A 26,511-nucleotide genomic window follows, 5' to 3' on the forward strand; every position below is an offset into this window, starting at 1 on the left:
GAATCTAAGTCCAGTATTCCCCTCTTCTTTTAGCTCTGTTTTTGGTCTCCACCGGCTCCTGAGGGAATTATCTGGCTCTTTAGCTGCTAAATGCTCCACTTCCACCAGCTTCAGCTCATCAGCTGGTCTCTAACTGTGTCTGTCTGCTGCTTGCTGCTGATCAGGTAGTGCACAGTGAATTTATCAGAGCTTTTTCTCTGAAAACAGCTGCTGCTGCTGCGGCTGAAAATTACATTATGAGAGCGGTGAGAGTGAACCAGAACAGTAAAGTTGTGGTCCGGACAGATAAACACTGAGCTGAAACTCAGTATAAAGCTCCATAAAGCTGAGGGGAGCTGCAGATTCAGCTGATAATTCTTTGTACGTTCAACACTACCAGAGACTCCTTTCACATGGTCAGAGTTTTCACAATGTCATTTGATACATTGTTATTATGAGAATATTGATTATTGCTAAACTGGATTATTGCATTTTTAAGTAAAAATGCCCAACATTCTCAACATTTGACAATTATCCGACTTTCTTTGTTTTATATCATTCTAAAGAGAATATCTTTGGGTTTTGGACTGTTGGTCAGACAAAACAAGCAATTTTTGAAGATGTCACTTTGGGCTCTTGGAACATGTGATCTGCATTTCTTTTCAGTATTTTAGGACACAGCCCAAATGCTTAATTGATTCATCACAATAATAACAGGAACATTAACTGGTAATGAAATCAATCATTAGCTGCAGCCCCAGACACAACACTTACTTTGTCAGCTGCTGTGATTTGTAGAATTTGTGTCAGAACTCACTTTTTGGCTCATGTTCTGTTTTGGAACAAAATCTCCCTTCCCACTGACATTTGAAGACACTCTGAATCTCCTCTGCCTCCTCTCCACTTGTTCTCAAAAAATATAATCAAATGAAAAACTATTATTATTTTATTTGCATGGTGATGTAGCATCTCTTATTGCATCTCGTCTCTATTCTGAAAATATGACTTCACTGTTTGTATTAGGAGATGGAAGGGTCATGGGGTGTTTGCTGTGCTAGGAGTTAAGCCAACAAAGTTTAATAAGACTAATAACCGTCCCTTCAAGAGACTATAATACAACAGAAACAATGAATAAATGTATAGATGACCTAGATAGGAGGGACATCGGCAGCTGAGTGCACCTGGACAGTCCAGGCCACAACTAACATGTTGGCCTAAACCTCATCCTGCCCTCTGGTCAGGCCCCTCTGATGTGTAAATGTATCCTACCCCATCGCCATGCCACAAGCTAAGAGCCCCGCTCTCCTGCAGAGGGAGGCCGGACTCTGCATAGTTTCCACTCACTTGTTCACTTACACTTACAAAAATAATTAAAGGGCATGTTTTTAAGGGGCTCTGGAGTTGTCCTGATGTCTTCTTGCCGGAGCCTGCTGTCTGATCTCAGCTGGGTTCTAATCAGAGGGACCACTGAGTCAGGTCACTAACCGTTAAAGGAACAAACAGTGCTGACTCTGTTGCGATAGAGGCCACTAGTTTGGATCGGACCCTTTCGAGTGAAAAGGCGGCATCAGATTCCAAGATATTATGAACAGGAAAACTTTGTCGGATACTGTTTCAAGACGATGGGAAAATAATCTTTTTTTTTTTTTTTAATTTTTTTTTGAATTTTTTTTTTGAATTTTTTTTTTTTTTCATTAGTTTGGAATTGTGATCAGAGGACTAACTGTTTACAAACTGCTGTTATGTCTCCTTCTATATAACGTGCAGATGTCACAGCAGAGGGAAGATGTCTGCAGAGCATCATGGCCTAGTTTAAGAACCAATTATACTGCAGATCACTGACTCTCTCACAAATACCTGCACCCATTGGGAACACATTAGGAAGCAATGTGTTCATTCTTTCCGAACAGGGGTGATGCACTCGTCTGGTATGGGCGGTTGTGTTTGGTGGGCGGCCTCGGCCAAACCCTTTTAGAGGAGGGAGAAAGAGTGCTCTGCTAGTTGTTAACATACATCTGTAGCTCTGGTGGACAAGAGCTAGACCTCAAAAGCCACAGCGCGGGCAGATAAATCTTGAAAAATGAAATGCAGCAGCCACTTACAGAAATACACACGCACGTCCAGGCATCTAGATGTACATCGTAGAGAGGCCAGCGAGTCAGTCGGCATTCGTTTGCGTGTCTGGTTTCTTCTGCTTTCATAAACTTGTGCGAGTGAGCCAAGGCGCGTTGCTGCCATGTGTTCTCCCTCTATGCCACACGTTAATTAGCGAAGATATCAGTGGCTGGGAGGCCACGCAACTCAGTCTGAGTCATGAAAGAAAATGAAATGTTTAACCCAGCTAACCTGGCCCTGGCTGGTGTTCCTGTGTCTGTTTACATGTGCTCCTACTGACAGCAGTGAACTTGGTAATTTAATTTTATTCTCCAGTTCAACACATGGGAAAAGACGGCTACTTTACCCACAAATATTTTTCTGTCTCCCCTGACTGTCTTGTTTTGTAGGACAGTTTTCAATTTAAATTTGTTTTCACTTCTCTCACGTTTTCCAATTTGCTGTCTAGAACAAACATCAGGCTCATTGCTTTCCAACATGTTCTGTTGTTCTTTGTCATCTTCTCACCTTGTGTTTTCCAACAAGGCATGTCTTTATACAAGCGTAGCTTTGATCCAAGTGCTCCCTTTAGGATCCTTTTATATAACTGAAACTCCCCAAGGAACTATACAGATGGACAACTTACAGACGTTCTTATGTCATGAACCATACGAACACATTGGGTTCCTCTGCTGTGCACTACCACACACTGTATGACCACACAACCAGGCAGTTCAGTGGGAAATGCTGATCAAATCCAGATGCCTTTGCATGCTATCTCATTCTGTCTGTCTCTCTCTCACGTACAACTATGCATACATGCTCCCACACACATCTGTAACAATGCACTGTGTTATTTATTTCCATTTCCCCCATATGTGTATATATATATAATATAATATATATATATATCTTTAGCGTAGCCAGGTTGCTCTAGAAACTCCAGGTTTGGTTTTCAATCAAGCTGCATCTTTCCAGGTTCAGCTTAGATCCTGTATTTTCCTTTGAAACCCACGTTATCAAATATTTTATCAGTCTTTTTGGATTTTCAATTGAGTAACTTAAGAATTTTAGAGCATGAAATATTGAAACAGCTTGATTTTGTCCACCTGTGATGTGCATTTCAAATGAAAGCATGGGAAGACTGGCTGATGCTCAGATACTGTAAATTGATATTGGTGCGTTATGTACTTTTTTTTTTTTTTTTTTTTACATGTTGCCTCACTGTAGCATTGTAAAACATTGCTTAACCAGTATTTTTCCTTTTTTCTCCCTGCAAGTGCTTCTTGGCCTGTGAGGTGTGCAGCCATGGAAAGTGTTTAAAACTGCCTGCTGGGAGCTAGTTAGCCATAGACACTAATTACATGGCAGACAACATGTTAAAAGCCCTTAGAACTCTTGTTAAAAACACACACACAGTTGAACTCTCTGACATAAAGAGACCGCACTGTAGTGGAGCCAAACTCTGCCTCAGCGGCTTGTCTTGTTCACCATCTATCCGATTACGAGAGCGGTTTAAAAAATGTAAAAGCCGACCTTGCCACTGATGGCGGGATTCAAAATAGAGTCCTGACTGCGATCTATTTCGGCAGCTGGAGCACTCCATTTTGATTGGCAAAAGGATTGTTTTCCCTTTCATTGTGAGCAGGCTTATTTTAGTGCAGAGAATTTCTCATGAAAGAAAATTAGCCGCTAACTTGCTCAGGTTTCTTTAAATAAATTGAGTTTGTGGAATAGATTGAAAAGTACAAGCGGACCCAGGGAATGTGGGGGAGGCAATAAATGCAGAATTTACTTCCCTGGCTCAGAAATATGCTGTTCATCTTGTAGCAGCTATGTATCAGTGCTTACACAACGAGTACACAAACCAGCAGTAAAGGGAGACCATCTCTTTTGGATACAAAAAATCCAAATTTAGCCCCCAGACAGGTCACCTGTGCTCATCCTCGCCAGGTTGGGAACACATGTGGAGCGACTCAGGCGTCGGTCTGCAGCGGTCGGTGTTGGAGAGGTGTTTTCACAGCTGTCCCTGGCTGCGTGCACTTGCAACCCCACATGTAGACAGTACACGCACATACACTCTCATACAAACTCTAAACTTCCTGCCAAAGTTTCCCAGTATACACAGCAGAGAGTGGAACTCCAGGGATGCAGGAAAGTACGGTAAATTACAAACCTCCACCAGCAGATGCTAAAGTGGAAACAACAAAGGAATTTCCTTCAATATCGATGGGTTTCAGAATTGGAGGTATACCATCACAAGGTAACATGTTACTGTAATGACATTCATTTTCAGTGGTTACACTACAGAAAAAGTGAAAAGTGTTAGTTTAGTTAAACATAAAATCTCAACAGACTGTGCTTGATATAGCAAATTAAAACTGTTGTGAGTATTTAACAAGGAAATTACTTGCATCGAGGTGGACGATCATCTGTATTGATAGGTTTAAATTTTTTAAGTTTATATCAATACAATATTCACATCTCATGCATGTAGAAAGAGTTGTTAAGTGCTATAATAATTTCTACACATAGGCAGTAAACAGATCCCTTCCTGAGGTGACTACACTATATATAAAAAAAAAAATACCTGCTGAGATTTTGAACCAGGTGCTTAAATTGGTAAAGGTAAATCGGTCTTAAAAGTTGTTGTTGCTGTTTGCCAGGATAACACACAGGCAACAAACGTATACACGACATCCAGGACGAAGTTATCCACGTGATTTGGCCAAGTCAAACTGCCGAAGCCTCATATCAGTGAACTGAACAAGGGCTGTGAATTTTGCATCCCATCTTTTACAGTTGAGGGATCACTTCAGGGCCAGTTTGGACCAGTTTGGAGGAATGATTACAGCAACCATAACCTCCCAGTGTACATAAATCATGTGAGAAGCAAGAATTAGAAAAAATCTAAACCTATCCTAAACCTTCTTAAAATCTCATTACAATTTTAGGATGTTTGGTTATGGATTGCTTTCCCAGAGTGCCTTCCCAAATATTGGGCTTCAGCCTTGACGACGTCTTGGCATCACGGTTAGCTGACTCATGATGGCCTCCTCTGAGCCTCTTCATCTACATAAACCAGAACCAGAGAAGTGGACCTAATATTGTCAGTGTGCCACAAAGACAGGTGATCTGGTACTCATTGACACACCTTCAAGGACTCCATATGACATTAGAGACTATAGCTTTATTCGGCTCTGAATTGCAGAAGGTTGTGGTTGTACACAAGCAAGGTTTGTTAAACGGGAGCTGTACTCTGTCCATAGGTATGTGAGTTCTCTGTTCAGGGACTTTTTAGGGTTCACACCCAAAAGGGGTAGAACCCTACTGAGCTTGTGCCAGTGCAGCAATACTATCGTTATCCTGTTATATACTAAACACTATTGTTACCCTCTTTTTCTTCTATCCATTTTTTGACACGCTACTAGTCCAACACGATTTCAGCTAGAAACAAGGCTCCAAACTAAAACGTTAAGCATGTTGAGGAGATGTGAGCTTTTACTTTTGGTGCAGATATCTGTAACGTTTGATGGGGAGAAATTAAGCATGATGAAACATGATGAATATCTCAAAAACTAAACTTGGTGAACAGCTTCAAATACTCAAAAATGGTAGTGGTAGCGCCACCATGTGGTGATAAATGAGTAGACAAATATTGCAAAATGTTTTTGCTAACATCTTGGCAACCGTGAGGCGTAGAAGAAAAATTCCGGTGTCTATGGATTCAGTGGATGATGCTGAAGAGATTGATATAGGCTACGGCCATTTGCGTCGGAAAAGTTTTTCCACCATTTTGACTTTTTGCTACACACACTTTTGACTCCCTATCTTACATCCTTCATCCTAGCTTCACCTAACGTGGCACATACCATTATTATTATTTGCACCTGTCCACTTGAATGCTGGCAGCAAATAACACATTCATATGCAAGTGACCTGGCTGTTCAATTACATTTTGATACACACAGCAAAGAGGTGAAACTACATCACAAATGTAACACTAGATGCTACATTATCGTTGCTGCACCTTGAACATGCAGACAGTTGTGACTCAGTCACTGATAAAGGGTTCCGTATGACTAAAACAAACTACTTTGTAGAATGTGTCATCAGATCACGTCTGCAAGTAGAAGTGTTTATAGCTGTTCTGAATGGTCACACTCTAAGCCAAAGCAAAAAGCCCATCATCATAGCATCTTGCTGCCTCACAGTGTCTCCTCAGTCTCTTTCCAAGAATTCTGTGGCTTTTGTATGTTTTTGTAGTCTCAACATAACGAATTGTATTTGTATTTCATCGAGCTAAAAGTTGATGTGTTCAGATTGATTGTTTTGTCCAAACAACACTCAGAAATCCAAGGATATTACATTTGCAACAATATAAAACAGAGAAAAGCAGCAAATCTTCATATTTACGAGCTGGAAGCAGTTTGGCATTTTTGCCTGACAAATAATTTAAACACTTTAGTATGCATCAAAATAGCAGGTTTATACAAAGTGTAATCTGAACACGTCTAAAGGTAGATGTTTGTACCTGTTCTGAATGGTCATCCATTCATGGCATCTTGAGAGGGGTACAAACTGGGGTGCTCACTTGCTGGCAGTCTCTCCTCAAAACCATTCATAGCATTGCACTTGTTCGTAGACGTGAAGTGAGTGACTGTCGGACCGTCAGGTTTGGAAGGTTGTCAGACACAGTGCCCCCTACCCCCTACCCCCGTCATCAACTACATATATGGGAGGAGGAGGTTTTGACACAAGGCCCTTAGAGCGCCTAAAATCACACATATAACTCATCCTTACCTCATTGTAATCTTTATTTAGCTTGCATCCCGAACAGTTATGTAATCAAAGTCTTCATCGATGTCATACTGAGATGTCTAAATGAGTTCAGTGAATAAGATACAAGAACCACCTGATAGTGGATTTATTGAAGACAGGAAAGTCTGTTCATGGTTCTAAGTTTTGACCTGTTTTTGTTAAGCTCCAGTACAACCATGAAGCCACATTCCAGGGAGCGGCCTGGTTTAATTTTGGACATTTATAAGTAATCTGATTGAGAACAGAATGCGAACGGATGAGGGACATTGTATCCTGCCATGCGAGTTGTATTTGTCACAGTGTTATTTCATGCTCCTGACTGGAATAATCTTGAAAAAGTCTTTGATGTCTTGACCCTGCATTTTCATGGACTGTTACGGCTGGGTGGCCAAAGCCACTCTGTGGGGAAAAACTCTATGTAAACACAGTGAATCGCAACCACACATTCTGTAAAAAGTTCTCAAGCACATCCAAGAATTTGGAAATGCCCTCTTTGATGCCACTCTAGGAAGAGATAAGGGATTCCAAGTTGTGACATTTACAGCCTCTGCTTCCTGTCTGACTGATGGAATCAAGATTATCTTATCCGAATGAAAACCTGCCATCACCTATGCTCATAGGTGTTTTTTTGGGCCTGCATGTGTGAGTGGGTGTGTGGTATTCAGTGTGTACTGTATGCAGGAATAGCTCTGGAATTCAAGCCTCATACGAGGAATGTGGCTTCAATTAGGTCCGTCTGATTTAGTCCACAGTGGTACATGAGTCAGGAGTGTTCAGCCTTCCAATATCCAGCGTCCTATCACTTTCACCCCAAATTCTTTCCTGCGTACCCAATGTTAAATATGGCAGTCAGTAAATTTGCAAAACGGCGTTTCACAATTAGGACATTTCCCACCAGAGGGACTCTTTACTTGCAAATCAGATGCAAGAATCTACAGCCAAGTTTGGTTCCAGGGACCCAAAAGTGTTCCAGAGAGTAATTTCCTACCTGACTGGAGTTTTCAGGACAGGACATAGCTGGCTGGTCAACCACAAGCATTGAGTCTGCAAAACTGCTCCGTGGAATTAATTCACTGCAAACAAATTCTGTTTTCACTACAATCAACATTAGGACTAAGAATGTGAATTTATTTTTTTTTATGTTTTTTGACATTTAAACAGCAGTTATGTTGCCAATCTAAGACATTCCTCTAAACATCTGTGGCTGTTGTTTGGTATGTGAACCCATATACCGTCACAAGTTGACGCATGTGTTGACGCTGCAGAAGAACAGGGTCTTCACAACGTGTTGCTGAGATTTGTGCACGTCAGCTCCTCTGCAGCCATAAATCCTTCAATCCATAGGTTTTGCAGAGAAGTTTTTGTGTATCCTCGCAGAAGCATAATTCCAGTTTAATTGTCATTCTGGAGGTGATCATACACTGACCAAAGGCATTTTTGGCAACATGGAAAGGGCTGGGCAACATGGACCAAAAAATCATATATCAGTATTTTTAGGCCAGATGGAGATACACGATATATATTTCTTGGTATTTTCTACGAAGTGGGCTAAATGTTCAGTTGTAAGTGAAAGCCACATGTGAAATGTCACAAGCACTTTTATTACAACAGACTGGTCAAAATAAAATGCAAAGAAAGGGTTTCCTTACCTGTTTCAAAATAAAAGACGCAAATGAAAAATTATTTAAAATAGGTAGGCCTATTTTTATTTAATGTAGGTTATCTCTGAGAATAGTCCTTCAGTTGGTCTTCAACAACAGACTGATTTAAAATAGAGCACAATCACAAGTTTTCCTCTCCTGTTTAACAAAAATACCCAGCTGTGCAAATAACAATAAAAATGTAAACTGAGCAAAAATAACAAGCCTACCATGTTTGAAAATATAAAGCTGCACAATATATCAACATGTAAATGAAAAAATATGCATGTGAAAAAAGGCCTATCTCGGAGAATGCTCCTTCAGTTGTTTTCAACAAAATCCGAATTATCTCCAAATAATGGAACCTTTGTTTTTCTTTTTACAAACCAGGTCTTCTTTGGCAGCGTGGACCGGCGCCGTGTCACAACAGTTATGCAGAGAGTGTTAGAGAGGAGAGATGCAAACACTGGCCCGGCTTTACGAAAGTCGATATACCACCCAGCCCTAGTAAACTGGTGATCTGGCAATCTGATTAACGGGCTAGCAGGGACTGTCCTTAGTTTCAAATGGTGCTCTGCTGAAGCTGGGACCAACTGACGGGCCTGGGATTGAGGCACTCTGTTTCACCTCCATCATACTCCTAATATTGTTTCCTATGGCAATCTGACAACCAAACCTCAAAAAATGATATAACCCATTCGCCTCTCACCAAAGCAATGAACGGTCAAGTGCACTGAGACACGAAGGAGTGCTGTGATAGGAAAATGATCTAATCCACTCCTCTCAGTAATGTCTCGCAAGACAATATTTACTAATTTGCAGAATCGATACCACTGGCAGAAGATAACAAAAAGGAGAGAAAAAGAGGAGATATTTTTCATCCAAAAATTACATTCCATTTACATTTCCCAAACATCAACACTGTATGACAGGCCAACAGCATGACCAGCCTCCAATGGCAGCAGCCCCAGTGTGGATGCGGAGACCTCTGCGTGACCGCACTCTGGGCCTGTCTGCATGCAAAGGCGTCCGTCTCTCACCTCAACATAATCCCACACAGCTGAAACCAGTCACCAGGAGACCTATGATAACACCGGTGCACCAAGCTAAAAATAATTCCAGAGGATTAAATCTGGGCTGTGATAAAATCAAGATGAGTCTGTGACTTTGGGCAAGTCTTCAGCTGTCCATTTTTAATCACAGCAATCAAAACAAGCAGTGGTGTGAAGCCAACTTCAAGAGTGCACTTTCTGACCCTCCTTTCATGTCTCCTCTTGCCTTGTTTTCCATCATCCAATCTCACTTGATCGGAATAATTTCGGCACTTTTTCCCGTTTCCTGTTTGGATATCTGGCCTGCTGCGTTGACCACTACAATTACTCAAAGAGTGTTGTTGAGAATGTATTGGAAAAGCTTTTGGAGGATGAGAGCATGAGGAGGGGGAATGGCTGATAGCAGAACGGAGGTGCGTAAACAGATGATTCTATTGTTGCCTGGGAAAATACAACAAACAAACCCGTGGAAAAAGATGTTGTTTATACTCAGACAAAATCCTTGATCCTTGCCGTTTGTCCGAAACACCGACAGAAGTGTTCTATGACAAAAGGTGTTAAACCTTGGATTTCCCCGTAGAGGGAATATTTGGAAAGTGGACATGGAAAATGGGCTGTTTTTTCCGTTCAGCTATCACACCTGATTTAGTTGAGATATTCCTGGAAAGTCTTGCCACTGCTGCTGTCTCTTCCTACCCACGCGAAGGCCGGACCTCAGGCTTGCCAGGCGCCCCTAATCACACACCACGCAAACACTTTAAAGTGATCCGAGGCTGCCGGAGTGTATATCCAGATATTAACATTACCGCAAGAGGAAACAGTTATGATTAAAAATAACAATAAAATTTACAGAAGGGGGGGAGAAGAGCAGCCAAATTAGACCCAGCTGGAATGTCAGTGGTGTAGTCCACAGTTGGCTGCTGCTGTGCAGACAGTGTGGTTGGGGAGGATGGGGAGGGGGAGGTATAGTCTCTGAATCTGTGTGCAACCCAACCCTGTAACTCGGATCAATATTACTGAAACTCTGCCAAGGAGGGTTGTTTTTGGTTCTGTTTGTTTTCTTCTTTTTAGCAGGATAACACAAAAAAACAAATTAACATTATTAGCTCCTAAAGTTTTAATGGCAAAGCTTTCTTCTTACACACCCAGCAGACAGAGTAACTCGTGGCATTGTTTATGACCATGTGATCAATATTAGTCTAATATTTAATCTTCTTTTCGCTCTGTTTTTGCTCTCAATCCTCTACTGAGAAAATTAGCTGGCTCTTTAGCTGCTAAATGCTCCACTATGTTCACCAGCTAGCTGCTAACATTGTGTGTCTGCAGTTTAGTGCTGGGCAGGTAGTTTGTGATTATTTTCTTGATTCAGTCTTTTGTCCATAAAATGTCAGAAAAGAGGGAAATTATAATTTCCCAAAGCCCCAGGTGTGTACAGAGAGCTTGTATAATTCATTCAACAGTCCAAAACCCAAAGATATTCATTTTAATATTGTATATGACAAAGAAAAACATCAAATCCTGACATTTGAGAAGCTTGTTTGTGCCGAATGTTTGGGTTTTTTTTTTTTTTTTGGCATGAAAAATCTCACCAACGATGAATCAGTTGTCAAAATAATTGCAGTGTGATTTTCTGTTGATTGACTAATTTATCGATTGATTGACCACCAGGAAGGGTAGAGTAGTTTTAGCAGAGGAACAGAGAACAATTGATGGGAGCAGTGAGAGTGGAAAAAAACAGTAGTGTTGTGGACAATTTGCTGAAACCGCTAAAAATCTCTGTAGAGCGGAGGGGATCTGAAGAATTGAGGAGAATTCTCTGTGGATTTTTCACTATAAGCGACACCTTTCACATTATACACGATCATTTAAACTGTTGCTCATGTAAAAATATTTTACAGTGCAGCTTTAGTGAAATTTGTCGAAAGGTCAAGAAACAACATTGTTAACATTGTGACCTTGGACATTTTTGAACATTGTTCCAAAGCTTCAAAGTTTATTGTAGACCTCGAAAATAGCAGTTCGACAAAACAATCTAAACTCAAGGTCCACTCGCTAGCTTTTCCTGGAACTTTCAAGCATGTCACATGGTTTTAATCAGCTGATGGAATTTGATCCAGTGGATGAAGCAGGATGATAAAGACGTAATATGCAATAGGTCGAAAGCTACGTAAAAAGTTAGCAATTGGACCTTGAGGACCTTGTGTTGTTAAACCTCCATTGCCCTACTTTTCTCATGAACCTTTGCACTTAATCGAATCAAAAAAAGGCATGTATCGCTTGATCATCTGTCACTATATGTATCTATTTTTCTCAATATTTCCTATTATTATAAAAATACATTTAAAAATTGTGTTTGATACATACACTGTGCTTTTTGGTTGCTTTCTTTTTAACATTGCACACATGAGGTTGTAGAATTTATGGTAATCCTTTCTTGGAGGCAGAGTTTGTCATTCATCAAGTAACGTTTATGTATATCACACCAAACAAAGCCGAATGTTATGGAAAAACTAACTAAATTCGAGTGAAGCACTAAATCAAATCCCTTTATAAATTATTCAAGTCTTCAAATGACCACAGCAGATAGAAAATGACCATTTTAGTGTGGATGCCCTGCCATGCGTTAGAATATGCACAGTTTCCCAAATGCTGACGTATTTGTGGGGTTTGCACCGTCAAAACGTGCAGCGTGCTGTACTGCCGCAAAGACGTGCGCAATGCAAAAAGCACTAAACACAAACCAACCATCCCAACGGGTGCACAATTCTCTGAATGTTATTTTAATTCAGTATGAAAAGACATTTTTAATTTGAATCTGGATCCAGATCTGCATTAAAATATACACAGTGATGGAGGACCATGGGATACACGTCAGATTTTTTTTTACCATTCAGGTGAATGGACATGAATGACAGCAGTCCCCAGTGCGTTTAGAGAGTGAAGTGTGTCAGGTCAGAGAGAGGTTACTCACTCAACACATCTATTTAAAGAAGCTTTATGACTAAAGTAATGTGTCATCCTTCCTTCCTAATCCACCTCAGGCGTTATCAATCTTCTCAGTCACACCAGCAGAGTTTTGGAGGGAGAAAATGTTTCTTTGATGACTGTCCAGATCTGACACAAGACTTTTGTCTGTTCCCTTACCAACGGTGTATTTTAGTAACCAAACACATTCTGGAAGATTAAATTTTTCAGTTTTTCTGTCATCCACAAGCTAAAGAGACCAATAATTTGGCCTGGAGTTAAAAGGAGGAGTAGAGCACATTGTTTGGCTTAAACCATGACAGTGTTCTGAATGTGTGGGATGAGTCACATACACCCGATGAACATGTCTCAGGTGATCTGATTGCACTCGGATACTGCGTGGCCTCACGAGAACCACACCGAACAACAGATTGTGATTGAGTTGCCCAAAACATCTGTGGATGTAGTCAGTAGGGTTGGGTAGCAGACTGGGGATGTGTTACAGGAAAAGTGCAGCATTTGGTGAAATATGCCTTTTTAAGTTTCTTGCCCAGAGACAGTGGACTCGTAACACGACACTACCGACCAGAAGTGTCGTGGCTTAGCACAAAAAACTGGAAAAGGCTAGCATTGCTCAGTCCAAAGGTTAAAAAAAAAATCCGCCTACCAGTCCTCTAAAGCTGACTAAGTAACACTTGTTTGTTTCATCTGTATAAAAACTAGGGCTGTCCTGAATGCCTTGAAGCTACAAAGCATTTACCTTTGCCATGGTAATCCATGTCCAAATCAGTATTCGATGCTGTTGTTTTTTTGTTTGTTTTTAAATTATATATGTGCATTTCCACAAAAATATCAAATAGCCAATGAAATAAGAAATATTAATCCGGCATTTTTCATTACGCATCAACATGAACTATTATTAGTTATTCTCAGACAAGGACATTTAATCCTGGTGATAATTTTTTTTGCCTCAGTCACAGCTCCCGTCGAACGATACCAGCACTGACAATGGGACAGTGACATGTGACTTACAAGTTACGACTACGCTAGCAAGATGTCGAAAAAGTCATGCGTCTGGAATAACTTCTCAAATTTGTGAAGATGACCCCCAAAAAGTTCAATGCCAGATATGCCAAAGGAAACTGGTATAATCCAAATGTACAATGAGTTTAGCAAATCACCTGAAAACTGTAAGTAACAGCTTTGCCATCGCTGATGTTAGTGCGACCTGCATCCTGTCATCCAAGGCATCCAAAATGATTTTAATGAATATTCAAAATTCCTTGGTTTATTTTTCATATTATGTACAAGTTTCAGAACCAGAACCCCAATCAATGAAAAAAATCTGAATTGGAACAAATAAAATATAATGTAAATGAAACTAGACACCTGGTGGTCAGAGTTGCATTGGGATTACCCTGAAATGCATTTTCAGTCCACATGCAGCAATTATGAAGGTTGGATTTATTTGCTCATTTGTAACCTGCTCCTCTGCTATCGTCTACTATTGACTGGATTTCAGCTAAGTCATATCTAGAGACAAACTGCATACAAGACTTACGAGAAACTTCAATCTAAATACAGCTCAAAAGGCAAAAATGAAACACAAATACAGCCTATGCTTTGCAAGATATGTTTTTATTAAGGTTTGCATGTGCTATATACTTTAATAAAAGTCCAGTTTCTAAAAATACCAACCAATTAGCTCCTGCGAATTACTGGCAGTTTCACAAAGAATCCTTAATTTGAAGTGAGGTTTTCATCATCGATGTCATACATGTATAATTAGCTGCATGCTTTATTGTTACAGTGGGGAGGAACTGGTCACTTTTGGGTGTTAACTTTTCTTTGTTGGTTTCCCTTCAGCATTCGCCAAGGAAGGAAGTCGTTTCGTGGTATCAGATGGTTAGTTATACCCTTTTGACTCTTAGGAAATAAAAAGAAACTATGGGCATTGATTCCCATGCACCTGATTGGTGCAACTCAGCACTGCACCCTGGGAAATTGTGAAGGGTCCATTGTCCTGATGGATGAATTAGATCCTGAACAACATGACCTCATTCCCTCCTTGGGGAGAGGTCACAAGCAGAAACGCGGGGTGTTGAAAACACACCTTACTGAGCTTGATGTGTAATAATGGGTCGTGTTATCATAAATGACAGAATTTAACACATTCCTCAATGGGTTGTGTGGCTTTTCAGCTTCGTATCGCTGCCCTCGGACAACGTGAAGACTGACAAATGAGGACTGTAGCAGGAGGAATCGCAGATGACTCTGCTGCCAGCTTTTAAAACACATCAGTTGTGCCAGCGTGGTTGGTTGTCAGTTAAAGATTGCAGCCGATGAGGAGTCCAGCAAGCCGGCATGCAGCTTCACCGTGGCATGGCTGTGTGGAAAGCGAGGTGAGTGCTGTGTTTTCAGTGCAGAACATTATTGCCTATGCCCCCAGGGACTGGGTCATTGACCTGCTGTGCCATCTCCCCGGGGTTAAACCTGTTCAGAAGGACGAGCAGCATGTGCTGCTGATGGCACATGTTGGCAACATAAGCACCTTTCAGACATGCACTGGCAAATTTAGATGTCGGCTTCATGTTTACAAAATCAAACGAGTCACTTTCCTTAATCTAAAATAGGGCCTAAGAACATGTCCATAATTCTTCAAACATGGCTCGAGCCTGAACTAAAATGCAGTCACATTAAAGGGTCAGTTCACCAGAATTGCAAAGACATATTCTGTCACTTATCCATGGCCAGTAGCATCTAGCCATCCAATTGTTTTTGCTTTTATTAGCCCAGGTTTTCTGATATCCATCTCTGAGATTTCTGCCTCCAGCCTGAACTGCTTTTCATTTGAACTGCTCATGGCACTGAACAAGACTAACAGCCTACAGCCATGCTAGCAGCTCTGTGTTGCTGTACTTAGGCACACTGGTGTTTTGAGCTAAATGCTAATGTCAGCATGCTAACATGCTCAGAAAGACAATGCTAACATGCTGATGTTTAGCAGGTGTAATGTTTACCATGTTCACCATCTTAGTATAGTTTGTGTGCATGGTACCATTAGCTAATTGACACTAAACACTAATTACTGCTGAGGCTGATAGGAATGTCATTAGTTTTGCGGGTTTTTGGTCATAAACCAAAGTATTGGCTTAGCTAAACTTTTGACCTGATGATGGCGCTAGATGAAAAGTGAAGGGATCACAAGAGTCATTACAGTTCCTCCTGATAGGAACATAAATGTCTGAATCAAATGTCACGGAAATCCATCCAATACTCCTCGAGAAATTTCACTCAAAACCACAAATGTGAACCTCACGATGGCACTAGGGGAAAAGTCACAATCAGAGATGTTAAATGTGGCTTGTTAAGAGCAATAAGTCGTTCATTTTATGATAATTCCTTATGCACAAATAAAATTAAATCAATTTAACTATTTAATTTACCACAAAATACTGTGGATGAGTCAGTTTTCAAGAAGGCTGTCAAGAAGGTTCTTGTCAAGTGGGTCCGGAAAATTTGTTCTTTCCACTCGTAGTGCTGAGCAGAAAAAAAATAAGAAAAAAAAAAAAACTTGGAAAACCACATCATCAGATCATTAGTCACGCTTCCTAACTTTTCAGCCCTTATTCATACCAGCTACTTAATGTTGGTACAGTATGTCACGTCATTCTTAACAATGCTTGGATGCTGTTGGACTGGAAACCAATGCTTGAGTGCCAAAAAAATTTTACTTGAACAGGACAGATGAAGTCAGCAACAGTCGAGCTGCCATGTCTGCAAGTGGTTATACTGTACATAAAGTATAAAAGTGTACAGGTGACACCTTGGAAGACATATGAGTGACGATGCTTAATTAGTTCTTATAGTTTTACATTATTCTCTAAAACTTGTACAGTACCAAAGATGGTGTCTCTACTGCAGTTATGTGCATTCAAGGTTGACACAAAGGACAAATAATTCAGCTGTGGGTTGGCACGAAGGAACAATAATAATAGAGGCTATTGGGTATTGGCCAGTGGGTGGGTGCGGGGGTATTTTTACATCATAAAAAAGTGCCATTAACACTGATGGTGTAAAACATTCCAACATGACACAGATGAGTAACCTCTAGAAGAACAATTTTTGGGACCAAGGGGCTTCAGTCACTGAGAGCCTCAGCCTGCTCGATGTCATGCGCAGCAGAAAACTCACCTGCAGCTCCACTGTGGCTTTTCATCAGACATCCCATGGGTGTATGTCCCGTTTTTAAACGTATTGTAATCCAGTGGTAAACAGGAATTGTGTGGACACGACATGCACGGGGGCACAATAAGCTCATGTGGCTGCAACCGTCATGCGGCCCCACCATGGCACAACACTAACAGGCAGCATTTCTTCTGCTGCATATCCGGACACGATCCCTTCATTTCTACCATTATCAATAACAGGACAAGGTTATCGTCCTACAAGTTTAATGATGTGTTTGATATCATGGGCAGGTGATTCTGACTCTGCCGGAACTACCACTTTCAGGTAATGCTCTTATTTTTTTGTGACAAACATTTACAATTATGACAATATCTTCACTTAACAAAGCAGCTTCTGCTTTTTCTGTTCTGTATTTACAGCCTTCCTTACCAAAGAAAAGGGAAAGTCCTGTTGTTCAGTTTTTGTAAATCATATTTTTACTGAGATTACTGAATTGGGAGCAATTTCTCCTGCAACCCCCTGAGTGAGAAATGAGCAACAAAAGACAAATATTCTAAGACAAATAATAAAGAAAAGACAGACAGAAGAAAACAATCTTAAGGCCTCAGTATACTTCAAACAAAGTGCTTGTCAGATCATTGTCAGACCAACGGTGTTTGAAATCAACTTTTCCAACAATTTTTGTTCCGAAACCCACAATCCAACCACTCCATGCAGCAACTGGCCAGGTGTGTGGAGGTGAGAAAATTGGCAGGATTTGAACTTTTCACACCCATTTAGCGACTTTTCCTCACAAAGCACCTAGAGACAAATCTAGCGACTTTCTGGACAAACCTTAGCCACTATACGTAGAAGAGCGTCGCCAGTCGGCCTTTCCCTCCGCAGGCACACCTCTCTTTGTGTCTCATTCAACTGACCGCACGGCAGCTGCATAACGTGAATGAGCTTCTAACTTTGTCTCTGACTGATCATTTCACAGGTAAATATGGCTGAAATCACAGCACAGCTGTCGACTTTAACCGATGTATCTGGTGATTCTGTCGGACGACACTGCGGTTATAAAATCAGGATTTCAGCAGCAGAGCAGCAGCTCGGAAACGGTTTGGAAGTGACTGCTGGTTAAGATGTCGTCTTAATGGGCCACGTTTAGTACTTGTTCCGTTGTCTGACAACAGAAACAGAAAAACATGTAAATCAGAACAGTTTCACTGGGAACTCGGCTGCATTAATTTACTGTATATGTGAGCACAGAGAGTAGGAGAGAAGCAAACAGATAAAAGGCGGTCCAGCCATATACTTGGTCTTGACCTGGTCTTGTTTCATCTTCACACAACTGCTTCCACCATTTTTCGTGACAGCCCGAATGCCTTTGAGGAGACCCTGTCCAAAAGTGTGCTCTGTTATCTTAGTTGTACGATTCATTGCTTTATGACAGAAAAGACTCAAGTCCTGTTTTCATCCAAATGTAGCACAAATTTTAACCAAATTTCCAGGAAGTTGGCAAAAGAAACTGCTGTTTAATGTGCATTACCATCTACTGCTGTTACACACATTCTAGGAGTTTGGGCGTATCAAGATAAACACTTAGCGGTGGTCCAGAAGTGGGTACAGGGAGATGACATATTGAAAGAGCGTTAGCAAAACCACAAATGATGGAAAACCATGTGGTAAACATAACAGAAATATGACACTTCTTTTTGTGACATGTGTTGTGAGGATGGTTATAGTCTCATTGCTCCACACAGATCTGATGTTTTCATCTCTACAGTGGAAGTCGAAGTCACATGTGTCATGTAAGTCATTAATATCATTTACTGGATAAGTCTATTACACTTTGAGGCATTTTTTTGTAATGGATACACAAAATGTTTCACCTCAGAAAGTTGTAAAAACTCCTACAACATTTTGATTTTGATTTCTGCTGTTTCCACTAAGGCTTGTCATGTGTAAATTGGAAAAAAAAAGTACATACAAGCTGTAAACTTGCGTTGATACGACACCATCATATGAACCAGTTCATAAAAGTATACTGAAGCCGTGTGACAGTTAAAACGGGCAGGTAGGAGAATTAAACTGACTGCAGAGGAGTTTTCTTTTCTCTCTTTACACCACCCGCACTTCTAGGATCTGACAGTACGTAAGTCTATATGTGACAGAGATCTTTAATGGATCCAGAATCAGGCTGCTTGAGGTCAAGATCTAGAACTGTGAGCTGATAAGCCAGGCTGAGATGTGAGGGTGTAAAGAGGACTTTACTGTACTGTAAATGATTCACGGGGGTGAGAACATATCACATTTGTAGTGTAAAAGATGAAAAGAACGTGTAAGGCTTAGTAAAAATGTTGAAAAAAGCAATACAAACAAAATCCAGTTTCATTTCTGATATTTAGGCATCATACAATAAACCATTTTTCGTGCAAAATGTCCAATATGATTTTTTACCTAAAAGGTAGAATTATTATAGTTATTAATGGACTAATATTAACTCTTAAAGGGGGGGGCGGCTTTCCCTTTTAATTTCAAATGAAGACTTGAGCTCTGACAGTGTGCGACACACCGATAAATGCCTCGGTCCTCCTCGCCTCACCCAAAGGACTGCTTCCAACAGGTTGAGAAAGAGTTGACCTGACTGAAGCAGCTCCCTGCTATCAAACAGGATTCATGTTGTCCGTACGCACAGTTAACAACACACAGCAGAGGCCTCGTGGAAAAAGCTGCTCTTGTTTTCCAGATAGGAGTAGGAAATCAACTTACAACGCTTAACAGCGGAGGGAAAGAAAATAAAGATGAGGAGGGGGGGAGCAGCACAAATAAACAAAGCAACAACTGTAGTAACAGTGACATGTGATGTCATGTGATGTTACACAATCCTTATAGAGAGTGGCTCTTTATCACTGATGGCCACTAAAGATTTTTATTATTTAGTTTGTGTATGTGGCTACTTTTCTACTTCCAGTTGTGACTTGATAAAAGCATCGGCGTGGTGGGAAAAAAACGTTTTTTATTTTCAACTTAAATAATACGCCGAGAATAGCTTGTAACACTGAGGGTATCTGTCTTGATGATGATTGGTGGAGAGGGAAGAGGTTTGATGTGGAAATCGGTCTAATACTATGACTGAGTCCTTAATTTCATCGGGGATGCAAATGTTGGCCGAAATTGAGTTTGTTTTCAAAATCTGAATTTCGGCCTTGAGAGCAATAATTGAAATTTTGTTGCTGCATCTCAAAGCAGAGGAATAAACCTCAGAGATCAAGAGCGTTTTTAGAATGTGAGGTTTTGAACAAAGTCATCAGCACCATACGTAAGGAAGTAGGTTAGTCACAATGGTCCGTCGTCCGAAAGGGCATTGACCTTCCATGTTGGTACCGACTTTCATAGCCATCCATCTGATATTTATTGAAATGTTTCAGTCTGGTCTAAAGTGGTGGACCCGCCATGACTTCCTATCCACTTGTCCGACTATCCGCGTGGCTCTCAAATATTATACCTATAATCTGTTTTTGTCTGTTTTTGCACAATTTTAATGACTCTCATAGGAAAGAAACTACCATGACTCATCTTCACTGCCAAATTAATTTTGTTACAGTCAAAACAATTGCGAATCTCAAACCCCTGTTCCCTTCAGGTCGTCTTTGTCCTTCAGACCGGAGTGATGTCCAGCAACCACGGTGAGAAACAGCAACACTTCACAAGTGATTTGCAAACAGCCAGTAGCAGAGTCAACATATTACATGTATTTAACCTTGGGACCAGACTGCAAGGAGGCTTGATGACTTGAACTCTCAGTAGCTTTGACTTGACATCTTGTTTGGACATGTGACTAAGCACCTTCAGCTGAGTTCTGAGCTGGACTCTGTGTAGAGCCCGTTGCATTGAGTACTTTTGAATTGCTGCCATCAGGACATTTGAAGAATGTTTGTGTTAGAACGGAGTTGGTTTTCGTTTGTGACTTCACGTGAAAGTAGCATCTGTTCAGGTTTAAATGATTTCTGTTTTGATCTGACATATTCTTGATCAGATTCATCATTATTGTCTTTTACTATTTTATGAATTTAATCAGCCTCCTTTCAAACAGGACTCTTCTTTCAAATCTAACATCACAGGAGGTACTGTTTTAGAGAGTATATTCACTTATGAAATTGTCTTAAAATCTTCAGAATAACAGCGGGCATGTGCTTGGACTCTGATCTGATTTAAACAGATTTATTGGAAGAGAGCAGTGACTCAGATTTTCCTTCATGTGTGAGAGATCTACAGTACTTCCTCTGCAGAAGGGTGGTCTTGTGTGTTGTGCAAATCCATTTGATTGGTGAGAAGGTTCCATGGCATCCGCCCAGATATATTTGGATTTGGTCCTCTATTTCAACATAATTACTATGATGTAAAGTCTGCTAGAAACAATGCAAAATGTTGAAGTTCTTCAGATCTCAGGTGATGTTCCTCATGGCTGATGAGCTGATTTAGTCACATGTTTGGGCCGGTTCCAGGAAGACGTTCAGGGGCGACATCAGATCAAACAGGCGCCTGTGCAGCAGGTAAATAATCAATGTCCGTTTGGAGAATACAGGCCAGTAGGATATGGCCAGCAGGACCGAGACTGGACTCGGAGCTCAGCTGTGAGGGCCGTGACCTCTTCAGTCTGGGGGGAGGTGAACAGGGAAGAAGGTCAGTGCCAGGGGCCTAATCCATTTCTCTGGCCCCTCTCTTCAGGGGCTGTTGTCGAGCCTCAGGGTAGGCAACTGTATCAACATGATCTGGGGCTCCGTGTGGTCTCGTTCACCCAGACCCTCTGAACAGTCACCAAAGCCGACTGTGCGCATCGAGCAAACACAGGGAAAAACAGCAGACGTTGAATAACTATCGCCCTCGGGGGGCAGCTTTTGGGGTTGTTCAGAATTGGCTGGAAAGAATGCTTCATATGCAGGCAGCACAGAACTGCACACGTGCAGACTCGGATGTATTTTGGCATTGATTCAGATAGAGTCAAAGATAATTAACAGAGAATATCGAGTACTTGACTCCTCAAAATGTTATCATGCATACAATGTTATCTAGTTTCTAGTTTGAGGAAAATGAAACCGTGTGTAAAAAATTTTGTTGTTGCACTAACATACAGCAGTAGGAAAAAATCAGAAAGTTCAAACTTGAAAAAGCTGTGATTAAAAACATGAGCAAAATGAAGGTTATACAAAACTGTAATAATACGTGCTCAACAGACACTTCCGACTCCAGAATATGAATGTATAAATGAAAGTATGATATATTATGAAATGTAGTGAGGAATAATGGGGATATGTTTAGCAATCACGTTAATGTATATAACATAAAACTGTTATACAGATTATTAAATATGAAGAAAATACATTACAGAACATGTACATGAACCACATACAGTAATGTGTGTTATGTTCATGTTAACAAGTCTATCAAGGTCATATCCATACAATATGTACCAAAAAACAACAACAACAAAAAACAGACATGTTGACTTTCATGTCTGGGCTAATATGCCTTCAAATTCATGAATATGTTTCCTAAGCTGGACCTGCCCGATTGTATATCATGTCTCACCGGTAAATGAAGCAACACATCCCCTGCGACGCAGCCCACTGTGTTAACGCAGGGCTGATTTCGGTCTGAAGGCCCGCTAACCTGGCAGAGTTAAAAACATGATTTCCACAGTTCACAGCAAAAGGACAAAATCTGTCTTCATCACAACAAACTAAAATATCGGAGCATTTCTTTTCATTCATCTATTTATAAGGACAACGTTTCTGTAAATGTGCCAGTGTTAGCCAGCTGTCTAATTTTCAACTGCGGGCGAGATGTTCAACCAATTCAGGGACAGATTAAGAAATAGAAACGTAGGACAGATGGGTGTCAAATGCACAACAAATGCAAGACGATCAGCATGCACAAGACCGTGCATGGATCATGCGAAGAAACAGGAAGAAGCCAAACAATGGTCCGTCCGACAACACACTTACCTCACTTACTCATCGGAAATATGATGTCTGTTGAACTATGGGGTGTTTTTCACCCCTTTCACCGCTTTCCCCCCCCGGCATGGCTAATATGCTTTCTGAGCACGGCCTTTGTTATAATCCCATTTAAGTACTTGATGTCTGTAGTGTACACAACGTCAGTGGAATGTGGTGTTTCCATTGTAAGCCTTTCTGTTGTAGCTCTATATGTTCAACAGAAAAGTATGGTGACAATACAAATGACTGGTTGGCCTTTGCTGGTAAACACAGCATTAGACTGACATGACAGGCAGCTCGCGTGTTATGGCAACACACAGATCATCGCGCAGCTTTGGTCACCCTCCGTTGTAAATGTATTTTGGTAACCCTCATAATGACTAGTTGAGAAATGAATCTTAACAGCACAATGGAATTATTTGTGCAGGAGCTAAATTGAGAAATCAGCCCTCCCTACTTGCATTTATTTGATTTATTCAGCTGTTTGAGAAGCAGCACAGTAACATTTTTCTAAATGCTGAAGGATTTTATTCTGAAAGGCCAAATCTGCTCTGCATGTGCTGCATGTGAACAGGACACTGCCTGGGTGGCCTGACTATTATTTGGATGGTGCCCAACCTGGGTCTTGCTTCAGATGTTTAAGTTATACCAAGTGGACCCCTGAAGACCTGTATTTAATTGTGGCACATCAGAAAAACATTTTTTGTTTATTTGGGGCAAGTTCTATTCGTGAAGTCTCAAGCCTGTTAGAGCAAGTCTTAAATCAAGCCTAAAGTCTTGCAGATCGAGTCCAACTCAAGGCACAAGTATTTGTAAGCACGTTGAAAGTCAACAGTGAGGTCTTTTGAGTCTCTGAATGCTGACCACTAAAATGACACTGCATTTGAATATTTCTCTTTCAAAGCCTGCCTGATGCTGGTATCATCTTCTTGTTCAGAATGAAATATCTCAAATAGTATAGGATGGATCACCATGAAATTTGATGCACACAGTCATGTTCTGCAGTGGCCGAATCCTAATGACTTTGGTGATCCCCTGACCTTTCATCTAGCAGCAGCATAGTGTTGATAGTTGACTATTGAGGGATATAACTATTGGATGGATTTCCATTAAATGTGGTTCAGACATTCATGTTCGCCTCAGGATGGACTGTAATAACTTGTCGGTGATCCCTTCACATTTTGTCCAGCGCCGCCATCAGGTCCAAAGTTTAATTCATCCAGTACTTTGGTTTGTGACTGAACACCTGCAGAACTAATGACTTTGCCATCAGTCTCAGCTGTACTTTGTGTTTAGTGCTAATTAGCAAATTTCAGCATGCTAACATGGTAAGCTAAGACTCTACACATGGTAAACATTATACATACGAAACATCAGCCTGTTAACATGGTCATTGTGAGCATGTTAGCATGCTGATGTTAGCATTCAGCACAAAGAACCATTGTTCCTAAGTAATCCTTCAGAGCCGGTGGCATGGCTTTGGAGCCTTTTGCCCTGTTTACGTAACTAAGACCAAGGCCCTCAGTCCCTCCGTTGTGTAGGCTTAATATTTAAATATTCAAGGCTTGCCTCAATGTGTCGGGTTTATTTTTCATTGGTTTGGAATTTTGCCAGGTCAAACCTGAGACTTGAATAATTTTTCTTTCCAGTCTTAAGTCAGTTCTTTAGGCAGTCAGGTCTGAAGTAAATTAGGTCTCATAGCAGTGAACTCCAAGTCAGGTCCTCATTTTGCAACCCGAGTCCAAGTCTCAAGACCACAGCTCTGCCTCACACCATCCAGCTCTCCGGGCTTCACTTGGCCGAGCTTGGTATGCGAGTGCCACTGCATGCTATTGACTTCCTACTGTTCAGACCTCAGGTCACGAATCAGCAGCCGTGATCCTGTCCAGCCTCGAGGATCTGTCATTGCCAGTAGCTCTTATGTTTGAGAGCGTCTCGTTTAAGTCTCAGACCGCCGATGGATTCGGGCCCAGACTCCTGCCGTGACCCCAGGATGTACAGCAGGATTTGCAGCAGAGGTTTTGGCAGGGCCTGTAGTTCCCGTGCAACTGTTTGCTAATGACCTGCACAGCTGTGAGATCAGGAGGAAATGTGTTGAATAACGTAACATGGCAGGCCAGACTTTCTCTGTCTGACCAAAATCCAAAACATTTTTCTTCTAAGTATTTTATTTTTTATTGTCTCATCGTCCTATCAAGACTCCAGTTGCCCTTTCAGAGCTTTTCTACATGTAATACATCATATTCTGTGCTTATTTTATGACTTCCCATAGCCTGTCTTGACATGACAAGAACCTGGACAAAAATCGGACCTTTTTTGGCAGCTGTATACAGACATAACATTTACATGGACCGTAACATTTCCAGTTTTAACTTGACTAAGACAACACCCTGAATAAGAAACTCATGCAAACAGCATTTTCTGATTATACTGACCCGACAAAGGTTATAACTGAATTAAGAGTTGGAGTATTGAAAATTCCATATCAATGAAAGGCGGTTTAGAAACAAAACACTCTTAATCAAACAATAACACTCATGTTAGTTTTTATTGGTTGGGTCTGGATCTGGTTCTTGATCATATACAGCCAACTACCTTGCCAGATTTGACAGTCCAGGCCCCTTTTGAATTGTGTATTGGAGAAAAAATACTGAGTTATTAGATAACTCTTGGGCTCCTTTTATCTGTATTATATCATCAAACAGGTTTTTTTTGTTGGGTTTTTTTTTTTTTTTTTTTGCATCTACTGTATATTACACTTCTTGGATGACTTTTTGCATCACGGCACAGGTTCTGAGCAGTTTAAGGACAGGAAACCAACCGGTCAAAACCGCTATGAGTTTAAATTTTTCTCAGGTAACAGGCCAAACCGCAGTGTTTCTGCAACTTTGAGCAAAAATAGCCATAGGGGTATGCCACAGTAACAAAATGACATAAAATGAGGTTTGCGGTGAAAATTGAATATTTTAATCAGGTTTGTAGGTGGCCCATAGAAACAGCTTTACCCAGATACTGTTTGTAAATTTAGAATACTCAATAGTCAGATCATAACATAAAGTTTAAAGTTAAATTCACTTTGTTTCCCCCGAAGTAACCCCTCGGGCAAGGACACATTTATTAAAGTTTGTCATGGTTGTCTTGAACTGATCAAGCCAAATAGATCGTTCAGAGAATAAAGGACAGATCCGAAGGCTCCCGAGGGAGAGAACCAATTCCAAATGCACCACAGTAATATCAATGTCTCTGATTTGCTTTGTTGTCTTATTAAAGAAACATTTATTTTATTCCTTTTTGATATTTTTTGTAATGTTTGATAAAAATGCTTCCAGTCTGAAAGATATGGTATCTATCAATGTCTGATATTCACCTGCAGTGCTTCTCGGAAGAGAATCTTTAGTTCATGACAGAACTTATTAGTCCGTGTTCGCAACTTGGAATAAATTAACATAGAGCAGGGCTTTTACTGGAACTCGTACCTTACCAAACATAGAGACGGGGCATAGACACAGACTGACCTAATTGCTCAGGTATGATTGTTTTGTTTTTTTTTCAACCATCGACCGTGTCGTTTCCTAACCTCTTGGCTTCCTGCATTGACAGATTTAATTCTGCGAGTGGTCCAAGAAGACCAAGAAAAAACGAAAACTTGAAGAAGAAATGATGAAAAATCACTCGGCATCCACTTTGGGCTCGAATAATGAACGCTCTGTGTTTGATTATCTTGATTAAAATAACATGAAAACCGTCAGAGCAGAGCTGTGATGAAACTAATCTGTTCAGAGAAAG

The 26,511-nt window shown here is 40.8% G+C and overlaps 1 protein-coding gene across 4 annotated transcripts in view; it reads left to right on the plus strand.

The window, feature by feature from the left end:
- The window catches only part of LOC120794859 (galanin receptor 2a), a 137,783-nt gene that overhangs the window by 90,333 nt on the left and 20,939 nt on the right, over positions 1–26,511 (plus strand). For 3 of the 4 annotated variants that reach the window (XM_040136252.1, XM_040136250.1, XM_040136251.1), the window contains one exon: positions 14,752–14,952. The gene's annotated coding sequence lies outside the window, so the exon portion shown is untranslated. Of the gene's footprint in view, positions 1–14,751; positions 14,953–26,511 lie in introns of those variants that run through there. The other variant, XM_040136254.1, reaches the window with a different exon arrangement.

The sequence above is a fragment of the Xiphias gladius genome, chromosome 9 (genome assembly GCF_016859285.1).
Source record: "Xiphias gladius isolate SHS-SW01 ecotype Sanya breed wild chromosome 9, ASM1685928v1, whole genome shotgun sequence".
Taxonomy (NCBI): Eukaryota; Metazoa; Chordata; class Actinopteri; order Istiophoriformes; family Xiphiidae; genus Xiphias; species Xiphias gladius.